The 15,636-nt window shown below is 48.4% G+C and overlaps 1 protein-coding gene and 1 long non-coding RNA gene across 3 annotated transcripts in view; one reads left to right on the forward strand and one right to left on the reverse strand.

Annotated features, from left to right (window-relative positions):
- The first annotated feature begins 3,052 nt into the window (after window positions 1–3,052).
- Window positions 3,053–15,636, forward strand: part of SUN1 (Sad1 and UNC84 domain containing 1) — a 51,889-nt gene continuing 39,305 nt past the window's right edge. Inside the window, exon 1 of one of the 2 annotated variants that reach the window (XM_073791784.1) lies at window positions 3,053–3,148. The gene's annotated coding sequence lies outside the window, so the exon portion shown is untranslated. The remainder of the gene's footprint in view (window positions 3,149–15,636) is intronic. The other variant, XM_073791786.1, reaches the window with a different exon arrangement.
- Window positions 8,509–15,555, reverse strand: LOC141276439 (uncharacterized). Its single transcript, XR_012325934.1, has 2 exons — window positions 15,461–15,555; window positions 8,509–8,966 (listed from the first exon to the last, which is right to left on the reverse strand). It is a non-coding gene; the product is annotated as an uncharacterized lncRNA (long non-coding RNA).

Genomic DNA, 15,636 nt, shown 5'->3' on the forward strand with positions numbered 1-15,636 from the left:
AGCGCTGTTTTCTTTTTCAAGGAAAACTAGCTTTGTTCTTGGAGTTTATCTCTTCCCTCCTGTGATCTAACTCCATAAGACATCAGGCTCCAGGTTAGCTTCCTGCACTGTGATTGTCTCACTCCAACTACCTGTCACCTGAAGAATTCTTTTGTTTTTCCATCTAGAAAGCAGTGTTTCCACCCGTTTTGCTTTCTTGAATAGTGAATTCTCACTGTGTAGGCATAAGACACACGCACAAACACACGTATCTGTTACACAAGTCTCTTCCTGCTGGAAGCAGGCGTGTCAGGTGGGCAGCAAACTTGATTTTCATCGGTGGATCCCAACACCTACTAAGTATGGGGCACACGGTAGGCATGCAGTAAACATATGTTAAATTAATGCAGTCCCAATAAGAAGAAAGACTGGGAGTAAGTGCCCAAGAAGCTGTCCAGGTGAGCATGCTGGGGTCGAAGTCAAGGGGCACAGGTGGGCACGGGTGGGCACAGGCGGGGAAGACCTCGTGGAGTAGGACCACAGCAAGAGGGAGACGGAAGGCAGAAAGCATGGGCACCGGGGCCAGCACGGCGAGGGGAGGGAAGACTCCCAACGCCCCTGACGGTGCCTATGGGGAAGTCTCTTCCTGCTCGGGCCTCGGCCTCCAGAGGAGCAGGGCTGGCTGCTCTCCAGGTGTCTGTGGCTGTGCTGAAGGGCCCGGAGCAGCTGCAGTGCCAGGTGAACTCATTCATACCCACCCACCGGTACAGACCGATACCAACCAGCTGAAGCCGGCCGAAGCCAGCGTAAACGAGATGGAAGTGGTCAGGGTGGGCACAGTCCCTCCAGAGAAGACCTCCAGGCCTCACCTGAGTCGGCACCAGGGGCGTCTGTCCCTGGTTGCAGCCTCTTTCCCTGCAGGTGGAGGAGACACGAGCAGGGAGAGTCATGGGTTTCCTCCCATCACTGTGTGCTGGAGGTGGGGGGCTGTCAGCTACTGCTTCCTCCATCAGGGCATCTTGTCCTGCTTGTTTCCTCTTGCTGGTGAGTGTTCTAAGGGCCTGTTTCTGTTGTTTTTTTTGCCAGGGACATTTCCCCGTTCCCCGTGTCCCCCCGCCCCCGCCGGCTGCTCCCCACTCCTCAGCCTGGAGGCCTAAATGGTGAGCCCAGCCTTGGTGCTCACCTCCACCAAGGCTGAGAGGCATTCAGATTCCGGATTCTGAGCTGGGGAGGGAGCGGGTGGGGCTGAAGTGATTTGAGAGGCTGCTGGCCTTGCCTTGCACCACCACGGGCCCAGGATGGGAAGCACCGGCTTCTACTCTCAAAGGCTTTTTCGTGCCTTTCCCGATGCTGCCTGCACATCCTCTGCTGTTCCTCTCAAACTTGGCGGGACCCTCAGGATTTCGTGCGCTTCCTTTCATCATGTACTGGGGGGTCCCATGGAGCCCCGCCAGTATCTCATCCCCTCCTTTGGCCTTATGGCATGTGGCTTTGCACCCTTCCCTGTTCGTTGTTGCCGGTGAAATATCTTTTCTTCTTTTAAGCTGGTCTCGGTCATTTCGTAATTATCGGGAGGAAGAAGATTGCTTCTGTGACCTGCCTTCCGTGTGGAATCCTTACCCAGAAGTGTCCGCGGATGTCTACACTGCTGTCCACTGGAAACACCATGAGTGCCACCTATGAAATCTCACATTTTCTGGTCGCTGCATTAAAAACGCAGAGAGAAACGGATGAAATTAATTTGATAATGTTTTATTTAACCAACATATCCAAAATATTACAACTTAACACACAAGCAATATTTTAAAATATTAGTGAGGTATTTTACCTTCTTTTTCATACTTAGTCTTCAAAATTCTGTTTTATACACACACAGCTCACCTCAGTTCAGGCTAGCCACGTTTCCAGTGATCAACAGTTACATGTGGCCAGTAGCTACTATAGCTACTAGACTTAATCCAGATCTTTATTCTCCTCAGTCCACCCCCCGCCCTCCCAGGCAACACTCAAAAAACACAACCTTCTCTCCTCTCTCTGCCAGTGCTCTTGTTGAACACCTACCCTGCTTATGAAACACCTACCGCCATCTGTAAAATTTATACCAGGGATGAGACTTCCTACAAGCTCAGCTAAAGACACAGCCCCTGTGCTGTGAGTTAATAAACTAAGAGAAGAAAAAGGCCATCCTTTTTCTTCCTAAACCCTACAAGGACAGCCAGCTAACACTGCATTAGTCCATTGCCATTACTGTAATAAATATGTTCTCATTAAAATGGCCCATGCAACTGGATTTTCCTTTTCAGCCCTGGAAGTCTTTTCCTGAGCGGGCAATGTGGTAGGCTCTTCCCGCCCTCACCCGCCCCCTAACCCGCTGGAGCCGCGTTTCCTCTTTTGTAAAGTAGGATCATAATAGCTTCTTTATCTACCTGGCAAGTCGGTTGTGAAACTTAAAGAGATAGTAAAGGGCAGGGCTCAGCCACTGCAAAAACCCACCCAAAAGTGGCCTGTTGTTATCTGTGTGGTCCGTGGTTGGAGAAGCCTGCAGGTCAGGAAGGCGCAGGTGTCCTCGGCAGGCCCCGGGGCAGCAGCCGGAGGGCCCAGCTCCGCCACGTTCCGCCTCGGAGGAGCGCACCTGCGGCCAGGCGCGCACACCTGGGAAAGCGGACGGAGCTCAGAGACCGCACAGTTTCTGGGTGTGGGGAGCAGGGGCTCGAAGACAGCCACGGAGCGCAGGGACGGGTGTTGCAGGGATGGCGGCCACGGCGCGGGACGGCCTGGCTGTTGCCGGCCGAGACCCAGGGTCTCCTGAGACCGGGGTCCTCCTCTGGACAGAGACCCTCCCTGAGACTGGAGCCCCTCCGCCCCTCCTCCCGGCTCTCTCGCCCCGCCCCCTCCGCGCCGCGCACCGCCCCTGAGCCCCGCCCATTTCCCCGCCCCACGGCTCGGCAACAGTTCTCGATTGGCTGGGAGCCTAGGTAGGCCGCCTCCGCATTGGCCGAGGAGCTTCGAGTGGCGCGCTCGTGATTGGTGGACGTCCGCGTTTCTCCCAGGCGCGGCGCGCGATTGGCTGGCAGAGGCACGGTCTGCGGGGCCTGGGCGGTGCAGACGAGGCCTCAGGCGGAGGCTGCTGCGGGGGGGCGGCAACGGTGGCGGTGGCGGCGCCTGGCAGGTGAGCTGCAGCCGGGGGTCGGGGCGGGGGTCCGGGCGGAGTGGGGCCGGGGCCCGGGCGTCCCTCGTGGCGGGCGCGGGTGGGGGCGGGCTGCGGTCCCCGCTAGGGCCGCCAACGGCCGCGGCGCTTCAGCCCCGCTGCCCCCGCGCCCCCTCTCAGCCTGGCATCGCCGCCCCGGCGCCTCAGTCCCCTCCCCCTCAGCCCGCTCCTCCTCAGTCCGCTGGCCCCAGGCGCCCTCTGCCTCACCCGGTCCTGCTTGAGCGCCCCCGCGCCCCCTCCCCAACCCGGCGCGCCCCCGTCAGCTCCCCTCCCCCCACCACGGCGCCTCCTCCCCGGCCCGCCGACCCCCGCCTGCCAGCACCCGGCGCGGCCCCGGGACGTCGCACCCCACGCCGGCTGCCCGGCTCGCGTGCCCGGGCTCGGCGCTCTGCCCGGGGGTCGCGCGTGCCGGCCGCTGCCCGCGGAGGCCGCTGACGTCGGGCGGGGCCCGCTCGGTGCCGGGTCCGGTGCCAGGTCCTCCGTGCACTACCCGTTCCCTCGCTCCGCCCTCCCAGCTCGGAAACGTGAGCGGTTCGGGTCTGTTTTCGTCCATTTCGCTGGACGCTTCAGAGTTCCTTTAAGTCTGGAAACGCGGGACGGTTGGGTAGTTCTGGGGAATTTTCTGTTTATTTGGTTTGACAATTCTCTCTTTTTTCTTAATCTTCTCTTTTCTGTGTGTTTTGGGAATGCTACTGTATTGGGGTACTGGACCTCTTGGACCGGTTTTCTATTTTTTCAGCTTTCTCCCCCACTTTCCAGCTTTGTCTTCTTGTTCGACTTTCTAGATTCTTCAGTTTTGTAACTCATGTGTTGGACGTTTTATTTGGGCCATCAAATTTTAAATTTTCCAGAGGTTTTTGGTGGTTATTGTTTTTCCTCTAAAATTTAGTAACACGTTCTTGTTTCTGAATGCCGTGGCGTCGCAGTCTCCGTCCGTGGCCTAAGTGTTCGCTGGCGTGAGTCCGCCTGTCCTGAAGCGTCGGGTGATCTTGCTTGAACTCGCAAGGCTGAGAGCGGGACCCTGCCCAGCGCTTCGGAAGTTCTCTGCGCCTGCGCTGGTCCTGTCACCGTTGGCTAGGAAAACGGGTGGGGTTACCTCGAGGGACGCTCAGTGTCATTGTTTTTACTGGACTTGTTAGATTCCCAAAGATGGGCTTTCCAGCCTCCTGCCTCGTTGTAGAAGTCAGGTAGAAGAGTGGGGCTGTGGCCTCCCCAAATTAGCAGGGAAGTGCTCACTTATCCCCCTTCACAGGAAGGCATTCTAGAACTCAGCTACGCCTCTTACCCTCTGGTCTAGAGAGCCCTTGGCTTTATGCCCCAGTCTTTGTTCGGGGCAGGCAGGAAGGGGATCCATGCAGAGTAGCTAACTGCTTTCTTTTTAATTGTGGTAAAAATACACAATATAAAATTTACCTTTTTAACCTGTACTGTTCCTTGGCATTAAGTATGTTCACAGTGCTGTGCAACCATCCCCACTATCTAGTTGCACAACTTTTTTTTATCACCCTGAATGGAAACCCTTTTCCCATTAGCAGTCGCTCCCCATTATCCGCTGCTCCTAGCCTCTGGCAACAGCTAGTCTTTCTTCTGTCTCTGTGAATGTGCCTGTTGTGGATTTTTTATGTAAATGGATTCATACAGTATGTGGCCTTTTGTGTTGACTTTTTTCACTTAGCACTGTGTTTTCAAGGTTTATCCATGTTGTAGTGTGTGTCAGAGCTTCATTTTTCTTTACAACTGAATAATATTCCATTGTATGAATATATTCCAATTTGCTTATCCATTCATCTGTTAATGGACATTTGAGTTGTTTCCACTTTTTGCCTATTATGAGTAATGCTGCTATGAACATTTGTATACAGGTTTTGTTTGAGCACCTGTTTTCATTCTTGCGCTATATCTTGATAACTAGGAGTGGAATTGCAGGTCACGTGGTAATTCTAGGTTGAACGTATAGAGGAACCACCAAATTGTTTTCCACAGCAGCTGCACCGTTTTACATTCCCACCAACAGTGTGAGAGGGTCCCGATTTCTCCATATCCTCTCCAACACTTATTTTCCATTTCGTTTTATTATGGCCATCCTAGTGGTTGTGAGGTGGTGTCTCATTTTGATTTTGATTTGCATTTCCTTAATGACTGATGATGTTGAGCAACTTTTTATGTACTTGTTGGCCATTTATATATCTTTGGAGAAATGTCCATTCCAGTCCATCGTCCATTTTTGTTTGTTTTTTTGTTGTTGTTGTTTTGCGGTACGCGGGCCGCTCACTGTTGTGGCCCCTCCCATTGCGGAGCACAGGCTCTGGACGCGCAGGCTCAGCGACCGTGGCTCACGGGCCCAGCCGCTCCGCGGCATGTGGGATCCTCCCGGACCGGGGCACGAACCCATGTTCCCTGCATTGGGAGGCAGACTCTTAACCATTGTGCCACCAGGGAAGTCCTTCCTTTCCAGTTGGGATGCCATCTATTTCTTTTTCTTGCCTAATTGCTCTGGCTAGAGTTCCAGTACAATCTTGAATAGCAGTGGTGAAAGCAATGTCTTTGTTTTGTTTCTGATTTTAGGGGAAAGCTTTCAGCTTTTCACCATTGACTGTGGTGTTAGCTGTGGGTTTTAGTAAATGCCCTTGCCTGATTGAGGAAGTTCTCTTCTATTTCTAGTTTGTTGAATGTTTTTGTAATGAAAGAGTTGGATTTTAACAGGTGCTTTTCCTGTACCAGTTGAGATGATCCCATGGTTTTGCCTAACTGCTTCTTAAACAGACTTTCGTCGTTTGACTCATCCTGTATTTTGATTCCACTCTACATCCTTACTCCCAAATGTTCACAGGTGTCACTATCTTAAGCCTTTGGGGTTCTGTGATGAAAATTGGGTTATTTCTAAGTGTTCCTCATTGCAGGCTTATCAGCTTTTTCTGGCCCAAGTCAGTTTTCATTCATCCATTTGCTTTCTAGTTTTTGAGTTTCTTGCTTTTGTTTTTTCTCCCTTTCAATAAATGCCAGGCACTTTTGGTAGAGGTGGTGATAGGATGAAACCATCCTTCAGCATTGCAGCACCTGCCCTTAGCCCAACATTTCAAGGTGAGGTGAGAGCCCAGGGAATTGCAGGGCATTTCGTAGGGCCCAGTGTCAGGCTAAGTGTCCTGAGCACATCCCAAATTTGAGCACCCACTTTGGGGTTTGCAGGGCAGTGGGAACAAGACAGTGATGCCAGCCAAGCACAAGTGGTGTTGCAGTGAATATTTTGGTGGGTAGTTATGCTCAATGCCGCCTGCAGGAAGGTTGCAGTATTATTTTGTTGACTGAAAACACCTTCATCTTCTTCCTCGTCTTCTTCCTAAATTTGGAACTCATTGCTATTTTTGGACAGCTCAGGCCACTCGATTTCCAGTTAGGAGAGACGAGGCCTGCTGCATTTGAAACTGTTTACTTCCTTTGGGCCAAAATAAGCTTAGGGTTGATAGAGGGAAAGTACAGACCATGATGTTGCTGTTATAACATGCTGTTTATTATAATCACATGTTGTAATTGACTCTACTTCATTAAGTGACTTGTGTGATTCATTAGTCAGTTTTGTAGTTTCAATTATATCTGTAATAGTGCTCATTAGTTGGGTGCTTTGTTTTTCATTTAGTCACATAGGGGCATTCAGTGAATGGTCACTGGCTGCGAATTTTAGTTGAGGAGCTGAGAATCATGTGACAGACGGGTTTTTGACATTTGTGCGGAATAAAACTGCGGGTGCCAGACTTTGGTAGTGTGAGAGTGATTAAGTGTAGATCAGTGATTCCCACTGGGGCATGAGGGGCTCCTCAGGGGCATGCATGGCTTGAAAACAAAGCAGTGCTCTGCCTAGTTGCTTTGGTCTTAAGTCATTCTACTTGCTTTATTTGATCTTGGAAGATGGGAACTATATGTAGAATATGAAAACCGTCAATTGAAAGGTTTCTTTACTTGCTATTTATGCTACAAACCTTTTCAGTACTGGAGAGTGCTCACTTTTAGCCCCGTACTTACATGTGGGAGGGCAGAGCATTAAAGGGTGATCTCAGAAATGGTGTGGATTAACTGTTTACATTTATAGTAGAAATAAAATCCTGTAATTGTTGTTTCTGATTGTTCCCAATTATAGTTGGAAATGAAACAGAGTGGACGCCACTGTTCTGATTAGATGAGGAAACATAAGAAGTGCTTCAAATTCATTAGAAGGAGTAAGGAGGCCAAATACGTGGGACCCTCACTGATCGTCACGAACTCATCTAGCATTTGGGGCATGGTTTTTCCAGGATGTTGTCAGACGTGGAGCGACAGAGGGATGAGGGGAACCCAAGAATATTTTTGGGTTGAAGGCAAAGCAACATGATAGCAACGAGTTCTCCCATTTCTCTGGGCACCTATGAGATGTTCATTGGTTCTGCAAGTCAGGGTTAGCACCTACCCTCGGAGAGTTCATGGTCTAGTTGGAGAGAAAGACTCTTTAATAAACAAATATTACAATTTCTGTTAAGTGGTAAATGCCAGGGAGCACTAAAATTGGCACCTAACTTGGATATGTGGGTTAGGGGCATCCAGGAGAGCTTCCTGGAGGTGGTATCTCAGGTATAGCCTAAGGATGAGTAGAAGTTAGCTGGGAGTGATTGGGGTGGAAAGAGAACAAGGGATTGGGGAATCAGCGATCAGGAAGACATCCCAGACAAGGAGAGAGCACAGAACAGTATGTAAATGGGGTGCGGGGAGAGGGTTACCTGAGGCCAGGTTCTCAGTGAAGCTGCGATATGGGTGGTGGGAGACAGAGAAGTGGGGTGTTGGACAGAGGGTTTACTTGCAGGTGCTGGGAAGCCGTGGTGGGATCTGAAGGGAGGGAGATGGTCAGGTCTCTTTTTAGGTGGACTGTTCTGGCAGTTTTCTGGCTTGAGGAGGCAAGACTGGAGACAGGGAAATTAAGGGCACTCCCCCGCAGGAAGCCAGCCAGAGATGGTGCAGCAGGGGACCAGCTGGAGGGAGGGCGCTGCTGTTCTGAAGAGGGGGGAGCAGTTGGACGCATTGAATTTAGTTACTTGTGGGTGACTTGCAGAAAAGCTCCACGAGAAGTAAAATCAGATGCCTACCTCAGTGTATACAAAGGAATTACAAATGGATTAGGTGAATTAAAAATGGTGGGAAATGTGAAAGTCAAATCAGTAAGAGTAGTAGAATCCATGACACACTATTCATGTGTTCTTGGATTAGGAAGATCTTTCTTCTTTTTTTTTTTTTTAATTTTGCATTGTTTTGATTCTTTTTTTTAACAGAAACTTTAAATCCACATATTATCAAGGGAATTTATTATTTTTTAAAATTTATTTTCTTTTTTTATTTATTTTTGGCTGCATTAGGTCTTCGTTGCTGCACACAGGCTTTCTCTAGTTTCAGTGAGTGGGGGCTACTCTTGGTTGCGGTGCACGGGCTTCTCACTGTGGTGGCTTCTCTTGTTGCAGAGTACAGGCTTTAGGCGCGTGGGCTTCAGTAGTTGTGGCACGCAGGCTCTAGAGTGCAGGCTCAGTAGTTGTGGCGCATGGGCTTAGTTGCTCCGCGGCATGTGGGATCTTCCCGGACCAGGGATCGAGTCCCCTGCATCGGCAGGCGGATTCTTAACCACTGGGCCACTAGGGAAGTCCCTGGGAAGGCCTTTCTAAGCTGGACAGGGAAGGACTGACTGTGCAGCCCAAGTCACCGTAAGTTTGTTCAGTAACAGACGGAGGCCATCCCAGGCGTGTGTGACATAACTACGGTTGATGTCCTATAAAACAGAGAAAAAGACAAACCTCCAGTAGGTTGAGATATAGGGCTGGCCTTCGCCTGTCAGAGTGGCCCTGCAGAGTTGACCACTTCCAGTGTTGGGAGGAGCACTGTCAGGTTAGGGGGTCCCAGAACTGCCACCCAGCATTCCTTCCAGAAGGCACTCGCTGTCGTTCGCTGTCGCTGAGCTCTTTCCACTGGAAGAGCCGTGCGTAGCTCTTCTAACTGTACCAGTTGTGAGAAAATTCAGAGCACTCTAGGTTTGAAGCAATACATAAAACTGTGTGGTTCATGTTTTCTGTATTCTAAGAATAAAGACCCTTTACAGTAACATGCATAAAGTAAATTGGCTTTTGCTGAAACACTGAAACAAATCTCACTGTAAGAGGAAATGCAGCTTTTATTTAAAAGATCGGGAGCACATATAATTGGGAGATGTAAGCATGTGATAATGCATCTTCACGTAGAAGGAATTATTTTCCCTAAAACTCAGCTATTAGGTAAACAAACCCATCTAGCCTGCATCTTTCCTGTTTCATTTCCAAAAAAAGGAAAGAAACATCGGATCTTGGCTAGAAACTGTCAGTACATAGTTGCTGCAGAAAATAACTAACTCCTGTTGAGTGTTTTCACCCTTGTGCCAGGAAGCGCTGAGCGGGTTAGGTGTGGTAACTGGTTGAATCCTGCAGCAACACTGAGAGTCCGGTGCCACGTAGAGTGAGTAATGGTACCAAGGGTTGAGTAAGAACCCTGCAGGTCTGGCTGCCCCACACTGCTTCACAATGAAGGCCATTTTTTTTTTTTTTTTTGAAAATAATAGTTACTTGTTTAAATTTTTTTTTTGAAAATAATAGTTAATTGTTTATATTATAAGACCAAAACCTACTCTTTTTTTTTAACTTTTTATTTTATGTTGGAGTATAGTTGATTAACAGTGTTGTGTTAGTTTCAGGTGTACAGCAAAGTGATTCAATTATTCATATGCATGTATCTATTTTTTTTCAAATTCTTTTCCCAGTTAGCAAAACCTACTCTTTTTAAAAAATGTTGAATAGTACCCGAGGGGGTAAGTGAAAAGTAGAAATCCCATTCTCTGTAATTTTACCATTAAGTTTAGTGTAGTATTTTTCCTGAAGTTTTAAAAATATATTCAAGTATATATATAACATGTATAGCATTCTGTAAAGGTCTTTCAAATATTTTTAGGTTATAGTCATCTGTTTCCCATTTGCAGGTTTAAATAACGAGTTCATTTTTAAGGACTCTCACAGGATAAATCATAGTTTTTCATAAACTAACAATGTTTTGCTTCCTTAAAATGAAAACAGGTATGTGAGGCTTATTCCTGTTTGTTATGTTGTGGAAGTAATTACACTGAACATGATATTTGGAAAACAATCATTTCTAACCCATTTTATGATTTTTTTAATCTGTAGGGAAAATAACTTAATTTTTTTAGTCTCTCCGTTATGCAGTTTTAACAGGATTAAGTCTGAGCAGAGTAATTATGTTAAGGTTTAGTACTCTGGGCTTCCCTGGTGGTCCAGTGGTTAAGACTCCGTGCTTCCACTGAAGGGGGCATGAGTTCAATCCCTGGTCAGGGAACTAAGATCCCGCATGCCACATAGCAAAGCCAAAAAAAAAAAAAAAAAAGATTTGATACTAAATGTTTTTTTTTTTTTTTTTTTTTTGGTATGCGGGCCTCTCACTGTCGTGGCCTCTCCCTTTGCGGAGCACAGGCTCCAGACGTGCAGGCTCAGCGGCCATGGCTCACGGGCCCAGCCGCTTTGCGGCATGTGGGATCCTCCTGGACCAGGGCACGAACCCGTGTCCCCTGCATCGGCAGGCGGACTCTCAACCACTGTGCCACCAGGGAAGCCCTTGATACTAAATTTTAAAGGGCACCTCTGAATTTTAGTTTTAAAATTCTTCTCTACAAGGCATGGAACACCTGATTGCGCAGGTGCGCATTGAAAACCAAGCCCTGGGTGATGAAGAGTTGGCGGGGGTGGAGCTAGACCGCGTTTGCGGGTGCAAGGCCCTCAGGGGGCCCCGTGGGCCTGTGCTGTCAGCTCACGGGGCCCTCGGAGACGGCCCTGTGGCAGATGGCAGTGTCTGGAGCTGTGCCCAGAGTGGGGAGGAGGGTGCTGCTTGGAGCCGTCCCCTTGGACTGCTGTGCTTCCTGTGGACGGGCTGCAGTGCTGATGGTGGATTTGGATGGGGCTAACGAGGTTGGTCTGTGCAAGCTACTCCTGAGGATTTCTGCCGGGGAAGCCGTGTTAGCCCGTGTCAGCCGGGCTCGCGTCTAGTCTCAGCCTACTTGGTCAGCAACCCCATCAGTTCATGGAAAGCTTGATTTGTAACTTGCTTGTCTTTATAAACACAGTGCTTTCAGAGCAAATATCTAGTTGCCTTATACATGGTTTAATAAAAAATAATTATTTACTAGGTGACGATGCTTGTGGTTTATGATGATGAGAAGAAATGCTGCTCACCATTTTTAAAGTTTGTCTTTTTCTAGTTTTATTTTAGAACTGATAGCGTTTCCTAAGAAAATATTTTATGCTAGTTTATTTGAGGACCATTAACAGTTTTATTTTTTCTTTGGTTTTGCCATTTGCTGCAAGCTCTGTTTTCAACCTTGTGTGACTTGTAATTTTTGATATTTTTCAGACATGTTTTCTAGATTGTTACTAGTTTAGTACAGATGTTCTAAATAGTAGAGATTCAAATTATATGTGGTGGTTGAACTAAAATCCATTTTTGACCAAAGCATTCAAGAACAAAAATTGAGCTTTATATTTCATTTCTACCATGTGATGCAGATGTTGCATACAATATGTACTAGGCAAGGTAAAGGGTATTAAAGGAGAAACCAAGTGTCACTTATGAAGCATCTTAACTCAGATTTTAAAACCCTGCTAGGACCTTCATGTTTGTAAAGATACTTAATTTCTTAGGTTTGAAACCAAAGTTTGCTCCCTATACAGAGGACCTCTTTTGGCTGTGCTTGCCGGCTTATGTGTGCTTAGTCACTAGTGAAAGTGAGATAGGAGGGAGACACCGGGGTGATTTATGATGATAGTGCTTCCTTTTCCGCTGGAAGATGTCACTCTTGGCCCACCGTCTCCTGAGGTGAGCACTTTTCCCTCTTGGGACTGGCTGCTGCAAATCGAAAGCCGTTAAAGAGCTCTGTTTTCTGGGACGTGGGGAGGCTCCCCTGAGCGCCCTCTCCCTCCCCCCCATGTTAAGCCGCTGGGCCTGGAAAAGGGGGGGTGCCTGGTGTGAGCCCGGGCTCCGGCTCTGCTGTGCAGTCCCTCCCTCCCATGTCCGGGACAGTCACGAGCACGTGGCCTGTGAGGAGGTCATCCCAGTCGTAACACTTTCGGGAGAAGGGAGTGGCCAGGAAGAGTCTAGAGAAATGAGGACAGTGAAGCCTGCACAGGGCACGTCTCTGTAAACAAACGTGTTTACAAAATGTTGACTTTGTATTCATTCCAAGATTTTCTGATGGGTTGAAAACGTTTTCAATCCATTTTTTCACTTGCTCTTTCAATACTGCTCAGATTATAAATGCAAATCAGATCTCCCTTGAGTCACAGGCTGAGGACGCCTTTAGGCAATGCAGCAAGTAGGAAGGCTCTAATGTTACACGCGGGCTTGAAGTAGCAGTGATGTAAGGGGAGACTGGGAACGGCATTGTGAACATGCCAAGCACTGTTAGCGGGAGAACTGGTATCACAATTGCACTTTTGCTGCTGGGGTCCTGATGAGCTGAGAGAGACCGGACCTGGTGTTCTAGTCTGCTGGCCCCAGGAGCCATCTGAGCTGCTGCTGGACTTCGTCGTTTATTTAGGTTGGGGCTGAGTGAGCGTTCCATCTCAGGGATTGTCAACTCAGAAGGAAAAAAAAATGCTTTATTTTTTTTTTTTGCGGTACGCGGGCCTCTCACTGTTGTGGCCTCTCCTGTCGCGGAGCACAGGCTCCGGACGCGAAGGCTCAGCGGCCATGGCTCACGGGCCCAGCCGCTCCGCGGCATGTGGGATCTTCCTGGACCGGGGCACGAACCCGCGTACCCTGCATCGGCAGGCGGACTCCCAACCACTGTGCCACCAGGGAAGCCCAAAAAAATCCTTTTTTTAAAAAAAATTTAGAACAGGCTATGTAAGTTTATTCCACAAACTAATTAAAGCTAACTTTTTGAGTGCTTGTCATGTGTCAGGCACTGCTTTACAGACATTGTTTCATTTAATTCTCTCTTTGTTACTTTATTCTATAATTTTATCTAATGCTCACATTTTACGAGAGGAACTAAAGATTAATTTTGAAGTGTTCTGAGTCCATATCATTATCTGTCCAGGGAGGAAGAATGAGGCAGCAGGGTTGATGGCGGACAAGCCGGGTGTGGAAGGAAGCAGCAAAATGCATTCTAGTAAGATACATGATCACACTGTGTGATGCGGTCCACAGTGAACGCAGGAGACAGCGCTGGTCATCACTCCCTAACTCATTACTGAGTCACGCTTGGTGTGGCCTCTGCTGCTGCTTTTGGAGGGTCTGCTTGGAGAGGTGGTCTTCCGGGCTGTGGAGGAAGTACTGGCCAAAACAGCATTTACCTGGGCCATGGGTCTGATTAAGCAGGGGCAGGATTCTGTGTATAGTTGTATAGTTTTATACGTACATGTGTTTCACTGGAGAACAGAACATAAAATTCACATGGTTACAGGAGCGAAATCAGAATGAGTAGAAAAAAGTGAGGGCATCCAATTGCATGCTCCCTTTCCTTCCACTGTCATAGCCACTGAGCTCTGACTGTGACGGGCCTTGGCCTCCCTGCCCTGTCTCCTGTCTGCCTTTCCTCCAGAGCCGCATGGCCTGCTCTTCCTAGAGTTGTGTGTGTCCACACTGGTGCTCTCTTGATGGTGTTATCTTTGGGCATTTTATTCCGTTTGAAGCTCCTCTCATAAAACATTTAGCCAAAAGTCTACCACCTTGCCTGCCACTCAGCTCGTGTCTCTGTGTTGTCACCCGCAGGACTTTTACGTGGTCACTCTCCTGTAATCCTGTCTTGCTTGTGGTAGGCTTGTGATGGCCAGTAGCTGCATTTGGTTCTCTGATAGACTTTTATTTCAGAGACAAGAAATTAAATTTCTTTTTAAATTGTGGTATAAAGCCTTCATCAAACCCAACTAGGGTGGTGTCGCACAGCTTTATCTGTCTCATCGATTGGGAGAACCAGGTTGAACAGTGTGGTCCACTGTGTCTCTGACAGCTTTTGAAAACACCGTTTGTTATGCATTAGAAATTAACCTCTCTTTTAGGTAGATGAAAATGTGAGAACATATTGATGTAACTTTTTAAAGTAAAAAGGCTGTAATAGATAAACAACATGGACCTTTGTATAGCACAGGGAACTATCAATATATTCAATATTTTGTAATAACCTATAACAGAAAAGAATGAAAAAGAATATATATATGTGTATATATACGTTTGTATGTATATATAACTGAATCACTTTGCCATACACCTGAAATCTTGTAGATCAACTATACTTCAATTTAAAAAAATTAGGAAGCATTAGGACTTCCCTCATGGTGCAGTGGTTAAGAATCCACCTGTCAATGCAGGGGACATGGGTTTGAGCCCTGGTTTGGGAAGATCCCCACATGCTGCGGAGCAACTAAGCCTGTGAGCCACAACTACTGAGCCTGCGTGTCACAACTACTGAAGCCTGCATGCTAGAGCCCGTGCTTCGCAACAAGAGAAGCCACCACAATGAGAAGCCTGCACACTGCAATGAAGAGTAGCCATCACTTACAGCAACTAGAGAAAGCCCGTGTGCAGCAACAGAGACCCAATGCAGCCAAAAATAAGTTAAAAAATAAAAAAAGTATGAAGTAAAGATGTCCAAAAAAAAGAAAGCATTAAAAAAATACATTGGGGCGTCCCTGGTGGCGCAGTGGTTGAGAGTCCGCCTGCTGATGCAGGGGACACGTGTTCGTGCCCCGGTCCGGCAAGATCCCACATGCCGTGGAGCAGCTGAGCCCGTGAGCCATGGCCGCTGGGCCTGCGCGTCCGGAGCCTGTGCTCTGCAACGGGAGAGGCTACAACAGTGAGAGGCCCGCATACCGCAAAAAAAAAAAAAAACACACAAAAAAAACACATTGCATGGGACTTCCCTGGTGGCACAGTGGTTAAGAATCTGCCTGCCAATTCAGGGGACACGGGTTCAAGCCCTGGTCCAGGAAGATCCCACATGCCGCAGAGCAACTAAGCCAGTGCGACACAACTACTGAGCCTGTGCTCTAGAGCCCGCGAGCCACAACTACTGAGCCCGTGTGCCTAGAGCCCGTGCTCCGCAACAAGAGAAGCCACCACAGTGAGAAGCCCGTGCACTGCAACAAAGAGTAGCCCCCGCTCGCCACAACTAGAGAAAGCCCATGCGCACAGCAAGGAAGACCCAACAGAGCCAATACATACATACATACATACATGCAAGTGAAATAAAAAGGCTGTTAGTTCTTGCACATGTCCTCCTCACCAGGCTCTAACTGCTCCTTCTGTGCTGAGTCATGGGCTGGACCTCCTTGGGCTGGACCTCCTTGGATCCCTTCAGTGGCCTTGCCAATAGCGCCGCTGCCACCCTGCTTCACAGATGGAGCTTCCTG

The sequence above is a fragment of the Tursiops truncatus genome, chromosome 15 (assembly GCF_011762595.2).
Source record: "Tursiops truncatus isolate mTurTru1 chromosome 15, mTurTru1.mat.Y, whole genome shotgun sequence".
Taxonomy (NCBI): domain Eukaryota; kingdom Metazoa; phylum Chordata; class Mammalia; order Artiodactyla; family Delphinidae; genus Tursiops; species Tursiops truncatus.